Genomic DNA, 17,423 nt, shown 5'->3' with positions numbered 1-17,423 from the left:
TGTGGTGTGGAGCAACCTTCTATGATGACTAGTGCATCCTGCATTAGGGATTAGAAGGCTTCTTTGATTTTTGAGCCCAACTTTAACAATGAATTTAACAAATAGAAAAATATGAACTATATTTTTTTTAAAGTAAAATATGAACTATATCTCTCAAATGGTGTACCATTATATTTATATTTGAAAGAAGTTCCCGTATTATGTTTTGTACGTGCATGCACACTACATATCAGGCAAGTTTCATGGAACATTTTGTGCAACGTATGTAGAAAAATAAATCAGTGATCGAATAAGGGTTTTCACAAGATTTTTTTTTATCTTTTGACATTGAACCCAAAAATTGTTGGTTTTCACGAAGTGTTACGTGGGCGCATAGAATGTGGATATGTACGCGAGAAATATTGTTTTTCGAAATTTCACATTATTGTTAAATGTGTTGTTTGGGTTAAGGGAACACACACACGCAAGATCAAAAGTGAAATTTCCTATTTTCCGTTCATTAGTGTAGTTATAAATGGGGTTCTAATTAGCACCTTCTCTGTCAAGGGAAGTTTTTTTTTTGTCCTAACCGTATCTCAGAATCTTATCGTACACATTTAAAGTTCAGTTGTGATCAACCCTCTCCCATGATGCAAAACAACAAATAAGAAGATCCGATTAGCAAAAACGCCATTAGTTCGTTACTAACAGTGCTACCGGCACACTTCTTCACTAATGGTGCTACTTTATCTTATGAAAACAGTACGCTGTCTGCTACTTTAACATTTCTACAACTAGCACAGGGACCCTCGCAAATGCGAGAGCATCATCTGAATATGTCTAAAAATTATTATGGTTTTATAATCACCATAAATACTATCCAAAATTGAATATCAACTGTTTGGGAGACATGTTGGATCACTTTAATTTGATTTATAGGAGAATAACTAATGAGTAATATTAGTTTTGATTTATCGAAACAAATTTATAATTGTACAACCTCCATCAGTGGTATAGTATTTTATTTTTTGCGTTCAAGGTTTAACCATAAAATTTACTTTCAAATTTTTATCAACGGTTATAAAATCATAGCCAAAAGTATTTTTATTGTTATATATGTACAATAGGCATGAAATTCACACATGCGGGATATTAAATTGACAAAGCTCTTTTGTAGTACACAATACCCAAAAAGAGTAATAAAAGTGAATAAGATAATAATAATAATATCTAGATATCAGAAATGCGCTGTAGAAACACGGATTAGGATAATGGATAAAGTGAATAAAGTGAATCCCATCAGCATGGTCTGGTCTGTCGTGTTTTATTTGCATATATAAACGGATTAGGATAATGGTTGTGATGCTGTTATAGAAACTCACGGAACACGTCTTAGTTGAGACCAGTTTTTTTCTCGGCCGAGATTTCCAAAATTACGTCGAAAACTGATTTTACTGTCTACCATCGGTAAAGGGTAATACCAAAAAAAAACTTACTTTTATTCACACAGTTACATAAAATTAAAAAATTTACTAACTTTAACCAAATTTATAAATTCATTTGACAAATGTTGCATGGTATTTTGACCAGTATTTTTGGTAATTTTTTTTTGACAAACTTTAAACGAATTTATAAATTTGTTTGAAAAACTTAAGCATTATTTTGCCGGTATTTTAGTATTTTGAAAAACTGGATTTACTAATGCCCACCAGTATTCTTTTGCTGAGAAAAAAAAAACCTAGTGAAATCCGCCCACGCAAACCATATCAATGAGCTTGACATGTCCTAGTTGAAACCATAGCTTTTTTCTCGGCCAACATTTTCAGGATTTTTCTGAAAATCAATTTAACTGGTTACCACCGGAAAACTGTAATACCGGAGGCGATTTACTTTTATTCACACAATTACATCAAACTAAAATAAATGAAAAACTGTAAATAATTTATAAATTCATTTGATAATTCTCGGGCGGTATTCTGGCTGGTATTTTCGGTAATTTAAATGAATTTATAAATTTGTTTGATAATTCTTCGACGGTATTTTGGCCGGTATTTTTTGGTAATTTAAATGAATTATAAATTGTTTGACAAATCTTGAGCGTTATTTTTCCTAGTATTTCCGGAAAACGGATTTACCAATGCACGTGTTTTTTTTTTTTGCCAAGAAAAAAAGTCCTAACTGAAACACGCATGTCCCGTATTGTGTGTGGTCTCATTAAAACTGCCCTAAATGCATCGCCAGTAATACTTGAGGTCTCACTTTTTTCTTAGCAATTTACTTCTCACCTTTTTGGGTGCCATCACGTTTTGTCCTTATAGCTATGTAGTGTATGTTTTTTTGTTTCCCACGTTCTTATCTTGTAAGGTATTTTCTTTTATATTTTAATACGTACCTTCAATATGGAACGTGACAAACCATTTTAGTAGTTATGTACGTAATTACTAATCTCTTGTTTAATCCTAGCCAAATAATTTAGATTTACTTTTTATTTTAGTATATAATAGATAGATAATAGATAATAAACTAGACTTAAATCCTGACAAAACAAAAAAAAAATCTAACAACAAATCTTGGTTAGAGATGAAAGTTTGAAAGAAAATGCAATGCAACACTTACCGATGCAAGCTCGCATACTGCATTTGCAAACATGGATGAAACATGAGAGTGCATGATGTGCCTACGTGTGTGCATCACATCCAAGCAGTTTGGCCATCCTTTTTAATTGCACACAGCTAGAGACCTAGAGTCCTAGGAGAATACGACTGATTTAAACAACAACTTCAACCGATCAATGTTTTTTTAGATGACCGGTCAAGGTGCAGTAAATTGTTTTATAATCGATACATAGTCGAACGTGTCAAACAGTTACGTAACTATTAGACTCTTATTAAATCCGTACCACAAATTTTAGATCTAACCATCAACATAATTAGGATGATGTGGATTAACCTGGTGTCTCTATTTTAGACATCTGTATTTTGCTTTTAGTATATAATAGATAGATAGATAAAGGTTTTGTGTATTACTCCGTGCTCCCTCAAGGAAAAACTCATGGTGAATGGTAGAATTAGGTCATCACACTACGAAGCCTCCTGGTTTCCAAGAAAAGAGAAGGCGCGCGGACGCTGATCATCGACCAAACCTATATCATGTGGCTAAACAAGTAAAGCAGCCTTTCGGCATTCGTCAACTTTAATTCTTTCTTACTATGTTAAAGCGGCCGCAGCCCTCACGGATGGTTGGGAGTGCAGGAGAGAGCACTTATCGCCCCGTAAAAGATGCTATCATGCTAACTAGTGGGGCTCTGAATGAAAGGCCAATTCTCCTATCACAAAGAGCAGTAGAACGACAAAGTGCACACACGTACGTACTACCTACGTTGGTTGCCGCAAGCAACAAAGTTCACGCTCTCTAGAGGTTTAGAGAATCAGCAAGCGTCAGCTTGACGTTGACCGAATCCGGCCTTCCTCTCCAGAGGTGGGTGGCAGCGTGGCTGGAAACTTGGAAGATCGAGAAACACCGAGCTAGTCTTTCAGGTGTACCAGGGAGTTGAACACACTATCGTTGCTTTGTATAGGTCGCTCTAATGCTCCTATTCGTAGATATGTCATCATGTTACAAAAATTAAAAACAACCTCCGCAAAAAATGTTTAAAATAAGACTCGGAATATTTATCGAGCTCTCTTCAACGTACAAAGCAGACGTGCAAGCATATGCTTTCCTGTTCGACGCCACAAAACCTTTAGAACACTGGTTTCACTCGATGCCCACGCATATAAATGTCCAAGATATATCTTTTTAAAATAACCTCCAAAACAATGTTTTTTTCTCTCATCTGTTCGTGACTTTTTTCTAAGTTTCATCAATCGCAAAAACTTGTGATAGGACATTTTATAATAATCCTGACGTGATATGCAAGAAAACCGCCGTGTGCATCTCAATTGATGCAGATGCTAAGGCTACCGACCCCCAAATAAAATGCTCATTTGATATATTTGTCACTAGCATGCATTGTTTTCTGTAAGATGTTTTCATTTTTTTGATAAAAATAAATAATAATAATAATAATAATAATAATAATAAAAAGACAACTTGTCGTGCCATGTGAGTTAGGTGAGTATTTATACAAACATTGTTAGAAAAACTCAAGGATGTTGAAGTATACACAAAATAAATTTTACACATTGAGTATTTGCCGACATTTAGTGGAAACAACATGTGATCATTCATCAAGAATACCTTCCCGATTGTCAAAGACTAACTTTCCAAACCATATCCTCATTTACCTCTTAGAGTTCTCCGAGCATCAATATCAGATCCTGAGGATGACATGAGTTACTCTTCATGGTTGATCATTTATTTGACTTATCGTGAGTTTAATTGAATCTTAAGTTCACAAGAATAAATTGCATGGCACCTTCATCCCAGTACATAGGGCTTGCGCGTATTCCTAGATTGTCAATTTGTCCAACATAATATCAATTGTACAACATAAAAAGTATATCATTAGAAAGTAGAACATGTGAGCTTTCTAATGATATATATTTTGTATTATATATCTTATATATATTATCATTGTTAAATTTACGATCTAGGGGTACGCGTAAGCCCTATGAACCGGGATGGAGGGAGTATAATGATACGGACGACCTTTTCTCCTTAACTGGGCAAGGAGGCTCCCAATTCTGGAAGAGCTTACACAAAGTAAAACACTTCTTCAAACTTGGTGTCGGTGACATGCACCGGACTTGTTTTTGGCTTGACTGGTGGTCCGGAGGGGCGCCATGTGAGTTACGTGAGTATTTATACAAACATTGTTAGAAAAAACTCAAGGATGTTGAAGTATACACAAAATAAATTTTACACATTGAGTATTTAATGACATTTAGTGGAAAAAACATGTGATCATTCATCAAGAATACCTTCCCGATTGTCAAAGACTAACTTTCCAAACCATATCCTCATTTACCTCTTAGAGTTCTCTGAGCATCGATATCAGATCCTGAGGATGACATGAGTTACTCTTCATGGTTGATCATTTGTTTGACTTATCGTGAGTTTAATTGAATCTTAAGTTCGCAAGAATAAATTGCATGGTATAATGATGCGGACGACCTTTTCTCCGGAACTGGGCAAGGAGGCTCCCAATTCTGGAAGAGCTTACACAAAGTAAAACACTTCTTCAAACTTGGTGCTAAGCACTTAGTGGGTGACGGGCACCAGACTTGTTTTTTGCCTTGACTGGTGGTCCGGGGGGGGGGGCTCAAGGATACCTTCCCTTATCTGTTCTCGGTGTGTGAGAATCCATCTCAATCAGTTGCCTTAGTTTGTGCTTTGGGTGGCCCCCACATTAGGTTTCGTCCCTCCCTGGGTCAGGAGGGCATGGCCCAGTGGAATCAGCTCCTTCTCCACCTTGACGGTTGCGCTACATCGGATGCTCAAGACAAGGCCTCCTGCCATCTTAATACCTCCGGCCTCTACTCTGTCCAATCCATGTATAAAAAACTTTTGCATGCATGGAGCGTCTATCGCCTATCACAAGGATGTTTGGGATGCCAGGGTCCCACTGAAAACCAAGATCTTTGTCTGGTTGTTAATCCTAGATAGGCTCCCTCCTAGTCAGTTGGTTCCTAGTAGACACGGTCCTGCCACTGGATCATGTGCTCTCCGTAGAAATCACATCTTTACACCCGACTAGTTAGGATGCATCTCCAGAAGACTCGGCCCACATCCTTTTCTCCTGCTCTCTTACGAAGTTCTCCTGGATTGTCACTCGCTAACTGCTTGGGTGCAATTGGTGCACAACTAACTTCACCTAGTTCCACACCATTCTATCTAGTTTTGCTAGACGTGCCAGGAGACTACTCTGGATCATGTTCCTTGCACAATCGCTATTGAAAAAAAAGTCATTAACCACCCTGCTAATATTATTCTTAGGTGGCTGACAAGCGAGCTGAGGGAGCTCTATGCATCCGCGAGACCAAGAAACCTAAGTCCAAGCACGCAGCATGATCCTGCCTTTTTATCTTAGTGCGGCTGTTGTGGGGTGTCGCCCCCAGGGTTTGTGTGTGTGAGCTACTGTGTTTGGCTAAGCTGTATGCTGCAACATGTCTTTTCATGTTTCGAACCTGAGGGCTTTATTAATTTAAAGTCGGGCACAAGTTGTCTTTTATCTAATTTGTTTTGCTTGGTAGTGCCTTTCCATCCACATACCCCTTTAGTAATCGGGGATAATTTTCCTCGTCCCCATTATCATCTGGTTAGGTCGAATGCTACCATTTATCGCCTATTCCAGCAAATAGCGTCAAGATTTCAACATGGCCGGCCACCCACACAACATATCTACAAATACATGTGTATATAAATATTATAATTTCTTTACAACTTTAAAGTATCACCATAGATCGGTTTGGTTATAAAAAATAGTGATAGATTATAAAAGCAAAATGTCCATTTTTATAAAAAAAAATCCATAAGATTAAAAATAAGTATTCAAATTTCCAAAAAATGTTCTTATATTTGAAAATGAATTTCCATGTACTTCAAAAGTGTAGGTTATATCCATGTAGGATGAAATGCTCATGCATGCAAAAAATGGTCATGTATTTCAACTATTTAAGCACTTGATAGAAGGTTAAAAACTAGACAAATATATTATTTCCACAAAAATAGAAAAGAAAAATAAACTAGGAATAAATAGAATGGGAATGGAAAACTCAATAGGAGAAAAATGGAAAGGATAAATAAAATATAAATAGAAGAATCAAAACAAGAAAACATAAATTCAAAAATAAAGGAAACATGGAATTTGAAATGATTTTATTAAAAAAAAACTTACACAGAAAATGAGAAAAGTATGAAAGGATGAAATGGCATGTCCCATGTGCGTGTGAGAGTTGTTCCACCTAATTGTCATGAGCTGCAAAAAAGGAAATGCTGACTCGACGAAGGGCAATAAACATAGCCAGGTTGCGAGGGGTGGTCCTATGCGTCAGTAAAATCGGTGCGTTGTGGGTGCCGCACACCTCGTGATGCCTCTTGGGGGCGCTGCTACAATGTTGTTTCTCTTTTTTTGCATTATCCAGATATTTGTATTTTTTATCTGGAATGTTCTTAAATTTGAACATTTTGTAAAAGTTTAAATATTTTTAAAAAGTTTGAACATTTCTAAAATGTGATGTTTTCTCTAATCTAAATTATTAAAAAACCAGAACATTTTTCATATCCAAACCATTTTCAAGATTTAAATATTTTTCAAATATGTATGTTTTAAGTTAAAATATTTTTAAAATCTATATATTTTTAATTTGGACATTTCCAAGAACTGAAAAGAAAACAGAAAAATAAAAGGAACGAGAAATATTATAATTTAAAGAATGAAAGAAAGAATATGAAAAAACAAAACAAAATAGAAAATGAGGAGAAAAACAGAAAAATACCGGGAAAAACCTGGCAGAAAAACATAGAAAAGAACAATATGGGCAGAAAAACAGATTGTTCGTAAATGGGTGTGGCCTAAAAGCATATGCGGTGGTGCGTGGACGGGCGGGCAGCCGCCGGCGCGCCTACTTATCGCTCGTTAGCGCGCCGAAACGTGCATCGTTTGAAACCGATCCCGAATGGGTTGGCCCATTAGTTCGTTTGTCAACAAAACATATAGTATAAAGTTTTCTTTCGTTTTCGTACACCAAATGAGCTATATTGTAATGGTGTTCCTCCCGTCCTAGCAAAGACCATAAATCAAATCCCCATGTCTACATGGATGTATACAATTTTTTCGAACTTAAACAAATTTTGAAGCCGTGCAAAATTTTAAATATAAGCAAATTTTGAAACAAGGTGAAATTTAAATCTAACCAAATTTCAAACCGACCAAAAAAATTTTATTCTAATTTAAAATTTGCGCAAATTTGAAAGTTGCTCCAACATAAATTTGCTTGAATTTAAAATTTGCTCTAATTTGAAAGTTACTCGAACTTAAATTTTGCTTGAATTTGAAAAAAAATTCAAAACCAAAAAAAACACAAAAAACCGGAAAAAAAAGGAAAAATAAAAAAAGAAACCAATAGAAAGCCGACCAAAACAGAAAAAGACCGAATGGAAAACAAAAAACAAAAAACCAAACTAGATGGGCCGCGGCCTGTTCGCTCCCGCACGCGGGCGGGCGTTTACCTTCCCCGCAGCTGGGCGGTAAATAGTTTTTTTCCGGCTGCCGCCACATGCGTTCCGAGAAAGGCCTGGCTCAGTGTGGACTCGTCAGCTCTCCGCTGCTACTGTCAAAAAAAAAAAAAACTCTCCGCTGCCAATCACTAATGGGCTTCTCCGGAGTTTAAAGTAGCCTGGTGGACTTCCACGCAGGAAATAATTAGGCTTTTAGCTTACGACACGTCAGGGTACTTTTCGGCCTGCAGCATGACTGGGCTGGAGGCTTAAGAGCATCTCCAGCTGCGTCCCCCAAAGCGTTCTCAAAAAGCGTCGGATTGAGCGTTTGGGGACGTGTTTCGTTCGTGCCGCGTTTGGGGGACGTCGCTCCCCAGTCGCGTCCCCCAAACAAAATTTCGGAAATTTTAAACTTAACAAGATTCGACTAAGATTCGTCCAAACTTATATAGATTCGAACGAAATTTGACTAAATTTAAACTAAACCTAATCTAGAACCACTTGCGGCGGTCGGAGGCATCGTAGTACTGCTGGAAGTTGTACATCTCGTCGGTGACGACCTCCTGCTTGACGCGCTCGTCGACGGGCTCGTCCTTCACCAAGCCGCTTGGTCCTGCCTCGCCGTCGTCGGTGAGGTCCACCAGCGGCTTGCCGGAGTCGCGGATGGACAAGGCGATCGGCGTGTCGAGGTCGCCCTCCGAGCGTCCTTGTCGTTCATGGACGCCAAGAACGCCGCCCGCAGCACTGGGCGGTCCACGGGGTCATCGCTGCCGGCGATGAGCCGGCCGTCGCCGCTCGTACTCCGCCAGCAGCGCCGCCTGCGACGGTTCCTCCGGCTCCTCCTTCACCTCCGGCTTCGGGATGAGGAGGGCGCCGTCGCGCCTCCCTTGCTGCCGCCGGCTGCCGTTGCCGCTGCCGCCACGCCTCGTGTTGACGGGCGTCGTCGGCTCCTCCTTCACCTCCCGTTTGGGGACGGTGTAGGGAGCCGACCGGTACGACGAGGACGGCATCGATTGCGCCGGTCCTGAGGAAGAAGAGTGCGAGGCGGCTGCCATTGAGGAGACGGCGGCGGTGACGACGGCATCTCCAACCTTGGAGCGCCGTTGCGGATGCCGCGGATGACGTTCTCGAGGGTGCGCCCCGGAACGCCCCAGAACCTGGCGCGGCCGTCCTTGTTCCAGCTGTTGGGGCCGCCGACGAGCCCTTTGGTGCTATACATCTCGACGTCGTACTTCGCCTTGAAGTACGTCGTCCACCAGGCGTCGTTGTTGTCGGCCGCCCACGTCGGATCCAACCGCTCCTCGGCGGTGAGTTGAGCCCAACAGGCCTTGATGGTGTCCCTCCATTGATCCGTGCGCGGCTTCGGCGGCGGCGGGACGCCAATGCCGTTCACGGCCATCTTCCAGCCGCCGCTGCTTCGCAGCCGCATGTCCGGCGGGACTGGATACCGGGCGTGGTACAGCGCCCACGCCTCCGGAACGGTGAGGCTGCCGCGGCCGAAGCCGTTCGCCGCGGCGATCTTGCGGGAGGACGAGCTCGACATTTTTGGAGCGGCGAGGAGAAGATCTGGGAGGGGGAGGCGGCGGCGATGAGAAGGTTTGTGAGCGGTGAGAACTGCATGGCGTCTTTAAACAGCGGCGGCAGCGGGTGGTTGCACGCAATAACGCCGGCGCGGACGGTCACGCGGCCATGCACGACGAGACGCGTCCCTACGTCGCCTGGGAAAACAGGGATGCCATTAACGTCGCTTGACCAAAGGTAGGCGACGGGGTTTTAGGCTTCCGAGCCGCTGACGCGTCTGGCCCGCATCGGTTCGCCTCGCATTTCGTTGTGTCCGGCGTGCCCGGTGCGTCCCCTGTGGGACGGGGACGGGCTCGGGGCGCCGGACACCGTATCAGGACGTGCCGGACAAAAATGGGCTTTGAGGACGCGGCTGGAACACATTTTTTGTCCAACGCGCCCCAAATCCCTTTTGGGGACGCTTTGGGGGACGCAGCTGAAGATACTCTAAAGTACCAGTAGCCCAAACTGGTCTTAGATCTCCCTCGATAGGGAAGGGAAGGGTAACATTTTCTGGACATCGAATTTTGGAGCAACAGAATGGGCAAGTCCTTGTCAAGAAAACAAAAGGTCCTTGCGAAGATGGCACAGGCAAATTAAAGGGTTCTACCGCGAAAGCAAGCTTCGCATGTCCAAAGGGTGCACGATGCAGCAGGTGAACCCGTAGAAAGAAGATGGCGATCTATCTAAACACAGCACCAGCGCGTCAAAAACCAACCGCAGCCGAGGCGTGAGATGTTAACAAGGCAATGACGCCGGAGAAGCGCGCGCGCCGGCCGGCGTGCCAAGAAGCGTACTCCACCTAAAAAAAGTAGGCAGGGGAGTAGACGCGAGGGCAGGGAAGTGAACAGTTCGTCGAGGTCCAGCCACCCCATACCATGGTCCATGGCCGCGGGACAACGACGGACGGACGTACAAAGCGGCGGGACACCTCGGCGCGTCGGTTTGAGCTCGAGCGGGACGGGCTGGGAGCATCATGGCCGTGAGGGGGACGTGTTGCTCTGCTGCGAATGCCACGGCGGGGGATGGCCAGCGTGCTCCCTTGGTGGGCGGCAGGTGGCCGACAGGCGCCGGCCGATCGAGCGCGCGCGCGCGGAGATCGAGGACGTAGGGGCGTAGGGCAATGGACTGGACAGATGGGGCAATGGAGTGTCGCCGTGACGAGCCAGTCGGTGATGGGGCACGGTACGGGAGGAAGCACGTGAGATGTCGCCGGCGCGACGGCCGAGGCGGCGGTGGTGTGAATCTGCGGAAGGCTGAAATCGGCTGGATGGCCTGGCCGGGTAGAGGGCCAGCGACCACGGAACGCTGAAAAGCGGAGCGGCAACCGGACATTCTCCGCCGACCGCCGTAGGCGATTTGACCTCAAAACCATGGTAACTAGGTTTCCACGACAACGAAGATCAAACAAGATATTAACCCTCAAACACCATTATACATGACTTTTATCTAAACAAGCACTCGAAATTCGTTGTATTCCACTTTTACATTCGCAGCATGGTGTCTCCAAATGGTCTTGAAAGCCCAATCCAATAATTTGTTTACGGGTTTGGCTGCTGCTCTTAGGGCATCTCCAACCCGACACAAAACGGACGCGACTCGAAAAGTGACCACACGCATCCGTTTGCGTTAGACCATGAACACCGAAATGGTCATCAGGCCACGGTTGCTTGTCTGTGCCGAACGGCAGTCTCAGCGGCCTGACGCATTTTGTTGCAATTTTTTCATTGCTTTTGATTGCAAGATAGATATATCTACATGAATTTTGGTGCATAATTTGAAACATTATAAAAATAGGAAACTTAAGTAGTGGGTTGTGATGGCCCCCTTGCCTTCTTCACTACGAAGAAAGAACACCCAATCACCTAAACTAGAATTATAGCCGGGTTGAAGAACATCTAGTACACTAGTGGATTCAACTCGCACTTGCCATCTTCGCTGCAAAGAAAGAACGCCCTAGACCTAGAGCTGGTTTTCGCTGTCTTCACCGGAGTCATCGTTGTGGTTGTGCCTGCGGTAGCATGAGTCGTCGAACACACCAACGTTCATGTCGCCATCGCCTTCGTAGCGGCAGAGAAGCAGTCATCTGACCTTACTCTATGGGCGCGGGCAAAATTCTCGAAGCCGGCATCGAGTTACATCTTGCCGTGCCAATCAAAAAGGACCTCGACGGGCCACTGACACTGCCTGGAGCTGTCTTCCCGCAGGTTGACGGAGGCTGGCTCCCGACCGGTGAGAAACTCGTCGAACTTATCTGGAAGTTTCTTTCTGCCGAGAGGGTCCTCGATGATGTGGATGATGAAGTTGAGGTACATGACAAAAGGGGAGGTAGAGCGCATAGGCGGCAGTGAGCGTGCAGATCCAGCACGGCTTCCCCTTCCCCTACCTCGACCACGGTGGCCACGTCCATGGCCTCGACCCCTAGGACCCACCATGGAGCGCGTGGGGAGAAGGTGGATGAAATGGATGCGCTAGGGTTGGGGATTGGGGAAGTATCTAGGGTTGTGTGAGGGAATGGAGCCGAGGGGGCGGTGGTGAGAATTAAGGCGGACGCCCATTGCTATGCCTGGGGAAAATGCATCGTTCTGCGGGCATTAATTTATTTGGCAGGATGCAGAAGCGACACTGCCCGCCAATAATGTCGCACCATGCAGAATGCCACTGATGTGTTGGCTCGCCAAAACCCTACATAGCCCGCCCATCGCCTCACTCTCTCACACACCGTTTCTTCTCCACCATGCGCGACGCCTCCTCCTCTACAGCACTACCTCCACCTCCTCCCTATTGATGTCATTGCCCCCATCGATGTCGGTGAGCTCCAAGTCATGTCAGAATGCTAGATTGGTAATCGATTTTGTTGATTATATTTAGGGTTTAGTGGTTTATTAAAATTTCTAGTGGACTAGATTTGGGATTAGGTGATTCAGTAAAATTACAAGTGAATTGGACTCAGGTTTAGTAATTTTGTAAGATCCATGCTAGTGATTTGGATGATTGATAGTCCAGATGTGCAATAATTGGATAGTTGATTTAATTAGTTGAAGAAATTTGTAGTGTAGAAAAAGAAATGTGTAGTATAGTCCTATTTTTTTGCAAATTCAAAATGGGCTCCAACATTTTTGTGAAACGTTGATTGTCAGTTCTATTAAGTATTAATTTTAGCTGTTATTTGTTGATGCATATAGTCTATTATTCTTAAGAGTGTAGTTCTATATCAAGTTTTTTTATCTGATAGGATATGGAGCCATGCCAAGTATGTGAGAATGAATCAAACTTGTCGACAGGCTCATTATTTAGTTTCTATATGTGTGAGTAGTTTGAAGATTTTGTGATAACAAACTTTGACGGGCTCACTATTTAGCGCCACTTTTGATTTTTTCTTCTAGTATTTTTGTCCTTTGTTTAGTCTATGTTTATGTTTTTTGTGCACACATTATCCCATGTAACACAAGGTTATTTTTCAATGAACAAACTCGAGTGAGTATGCGCTTTAAGGCACTTGGGAAGACATATGACTTTGATGTGGAGAAAGGGCAAACTAGGACCCGCATTAGAGGTGAGGGATGGAAACGGTTCATTGCACAAAACAATCTCACCAGTGGAGAAAAGCTATATTTTCCTTGATTGAAGTGCCAAGGATAAGTGTTATCTATGTTGGCGATGGTGAAGAAGACCCACTTAAATCTACAATTATCTTCCAAAGATGCAATCTTACCGGGGAGCAGGAAGATCACCCGTTAGATATGCTACCACCAACCTTCGTATTCATTGGGGTGCTATTTGTGACTCATTTGACACATTGTCTATTAGTCTTGAGAGTGTAATTCCATGTCAAGTTTTTTGCCTATTAGGATATGGAGCCATGCCGAGCATGCAAGATTGAGTGTGAATCGAGGTTGTCTACGGGCTCATTCTTTAGTGTCCATGTATGTGGGGAGTTTGAGGATTTAGCGATAACAAAATTTGACGGGATTACTATTAAGAGCTACTTTTGGTTCTACTTCTATTGTTTTTTAATCATTTTATTTAGTGCGTGTTTCTTTTCTTTTTGGTGCACATATCATCCCATGCAACGCGGGGTTCTTTTTCAATGAACATACATTAGGTGCGTTTTATGGTGCCAAGGCACACATTTGACTTTGATGTGGAGAAAGGATGGACAAAGACACACATGAGAGGTGATGGATCGAAGCAATTCGTTAAAACAAAACAGTCTCACCGGTGTAGCAATGGTATATTTTCCCTTGATAGAAGTGCAGGGGATAAGTGTTCTCTATGTCGGCGGTGGGAAATATATAAGACCCATTTGGATAACCAATTATCGTCGAAAGATGCAATCTTAATGGGAACGAGGATAATTACTTGTTAGACATCCTACCGCCAACTGACATCTTCATTGGGGTGCTATTTGTGACTCAGTTGACAAATACCAATCTTGTCAAACATGATATGGTATGTTTTTAAGTTATTTATCCTCTTCTTTCCTATGTAAACTTGGGATAAATCATGTTTCTAGCTTTCTAGAAGTCCAAAAACTCCAATTGAATAGAGTTCAAAAATTTGCAATTTTAGCCTTTTCTAGTTGCTTATACATGTTCAAGCATGTCGTAAATTATCTTAACATTTATGAAAATTTGGATGTAATTAGTTTGTAATCAATACCTGCACTTCGTTTTTCCATTGTTCTTGTTTTTTCATTGTTTTTGAAAACTTAGATATGTGAATTTTGCTAAATTTCTCGAAAGTAAGTTCACACAACCAGGTTCTACCGAGCATTTCCCGTGGTCGTATTAATTTCTTCCCCATAGGAACAAAGAAGCAAGGCCGGGTTCCACTTCCACCACTATGAAGAGCATTTTTCTTCCTATGGCGATGGCAGTGAAGTCCGCATAGCCGGTCGCCATCCCTAATCTCCCTCCCCCAATTCTTGGTAAATTGTTGTTGGCGGTGGTCCAGCACCCATTGGTGGCTGGTTAGCCAGGCCAAAAGTTCTACCTACGTCCCTGTTGCTTCCTTCCTTTTTCTGTTTCCCTCTTGTGGTGGTCCTCGGACCAACTGGGCGCTCGCGAAGACCTAGGCCGCGTGAGACTCGACTGAGTATGAAGATGAACGAGACTCAAAGCTAACCCTAATCCCTGGATTATCCCAGCGCCGGACGTCTGGGATAACGTGCTGCTCGATCGTATCTCAAATCTTGCGTGGACCCAATGAACCTGTCACTCTACAGTGTTCTACTTGCGTGCATTATTGCTGTCACTCAGTTGGCGTCGCCGTCGAGGAAGATCCAGCCCCGGCCGGCGATCCCCATCGTACAACCGGGGCGATCGAGCGAGCGGCTACAATGGCGGTTAGCTGCATGTATACGTCGCAGCGTAGTTGTCGAACCTTGCTGATCCCTCTAAAATCCAGGCGCTACAGGCCGCCGATCCATCCCAATCACCATGGGCCTCGTCGCTCTCGTGGCGGCTAGATCACGGCTAGCTCACGCCTCACGGATGCGTTCTGGAGCCGCCGGCATGTTTGAACTTTGGCGCGCACACACCGACAGACGTCGGTTAATACAGTGATCACCACGGCATGCACCGGGACATACATGCAGCCCGCGCCGAGGTAGGAGCTAGCATCGGTCGCCCGTGTCCCGTGTGCGTATAAACGAGGTTTGCAACGTGTGGTGAGCTGGTGATAGATCGATCGACAACGACAACGCGCTGGGCTTGTTGCCATTAGTTCTCGATCGGGAGGACGATTGCTGGGACGAATAACGGCGCATTTTTTGTCAGTTTGTTTTACGCGTTGCATCGGCCGCATCAGTAATTCGGTATCGAGCATACGGCATAGATCGGAAATCTCACGAGATCCAGCTGTACGATGTTGCTTTCTGGTGGTTTGGCGGCCGCAAGAAAGAGTTGCTCGAAGGTATCGTAAGCGGCGGAACTAGGATTGGTACATCCTGACGCGCAGACGCACCTGAGAGCCAAAATTGCGCGTAATACCACGAATATAGGGTGGTGCACCCGAGTGCACCACCCTATATTCGTGGTACAACCACCCTAGCTAGATCGACGTGCATTTCGGTGAAATCGATTTACCAGCTGAATAACTAATTGTAGAATTCTCAAACCTACTCACTAAATAGCGTAACTGAAAATATTAAGTTGGAAAGTTGCATAAACTACCGTATAAATTCAAACACCGTACGAATAACTCGAGGTAGATGCATCATATCATTATTTTGATGTTGTATGATAGATATATAGATCTAGAACTTTGAAATATGGGCTACGAGAATGAAAACATCCTTGTGTGCCTTTTTAGGTTAGGAATATTTCTAACTATTTTTTTCGATAAAGTGCATATATTAATATCGTGGAGATACCAATTACACCCAGCCTCTGCAACAACATCATGCCTAATTAATAGCATAAAGGATGCACACAGCCAAACAAGAGAGAAGAATTACAAAAAAGAAAAGTCCCGCTGCAGAGATCGAAAACTTGAAACAACAACACTGACACCACCAAGATAACACCAAAAGATCAGCTTCTCCATAAGCGACGCCTTCAAGAAGGAAACAGTGCACAAAACACTGTCATCGCGCGATCATAGATCTTAGGTTTTCACCCTGAAAAAGTCCTCACTCTCAAAACAATGTCTTCAACAAGAACATTGCCAGACACAACCAAATTAAGTCAGACCTTAGATTTTCACCATGAAAGATAGAACTCTGAACTTCTCATGTGCAGTCGCCCCCACATACAAGTCGCTGTTTAAAGTCACGAAGCACCAAGCCAATTCCACCTCACCACCAAGATCCGACCACCATTGCTCTTCCACCGATCTTGGCTTTCATGACATTCTCTGCCAGCACCATGGAAAGAAAACGAGCTCCATGATATTAACAACCAGCAGAGCTTCGAAGCGCTCCCTTTGAAACCAAACGGTCAGATAAAAAACATGGCTGCGCACGACCAAAAACACCGAAACCAACAATCTTCAGGTATTGATCACACAATGAATTTCGCCGGCAGGGCCTTCTGGAACACGACAATCCAGCCATCCGGTGGGAAGAAGCTTCAGATAGATCTTCACTTGACACGAGAGGAATCCGAGGACCACCACCTGTTGGAGATATGCCCGAGATGCAATAATAAAGTAGTTATTGTTATATCTTAGTGTTCATGATAAATGTTTACACCCCATGCTATAATTGTATTAACCGGAAACATTAATACATGTGTGTTGTGTAAACAATCAGAGTCCCTAGTAAGTCTCTTGTTAAACTAGCTTGTTGATTAATAGATGATCATGGTTTCCTGATCATGAACTTTGGATGTTGTTAATAACAAGGTTATGTTATTGGGTGAATGATATAATGGACACACACCCATAATAAACGTAGCATAAGATCAAGTCATTAAGTTCATCTTTCTATAAGCTTTCGATACATAGTTACCTAGTCCTTCGACCATGAGATCATGTAAATCACTTACACCGGATGGGTACTTTGATTACATCAAATGCCACTGCGTAAATGGGTGGTTATAAAGATGGGATTGAGTATTCGGAAAGTATGAGTTGGGGCATATGGATCAAGAGTGGGATTTGTCCATCCCGATGACAGATAGATATACTCTGGGCCCTCTCGGTGGAATGTCATCTAATTAGCTTGCAAGCATGTGACAAGGTCACAAGATATGACATACCACGGTACGAGTAAAGAGTAC

The sequence above is a fragment of the Lolium rigidum genome, chromosome 2, assembly GCF_022539505.1.
Source record: "Lolium rigidum isolate FL_2022 chromosome 2, APGP_CSIRO_Lrig_0.1, whole genome shotgun sequence".
Taxonomy (NCBI): domain Eukaryota; kingdom Viridiplantae; phylum Streptophyta; class Magnoliopsida; order Poales; family Poaceae; genus Lolium; species Lolium rigidum.
Note: the sequence above shows the minus strand (reverse complement) of the source record.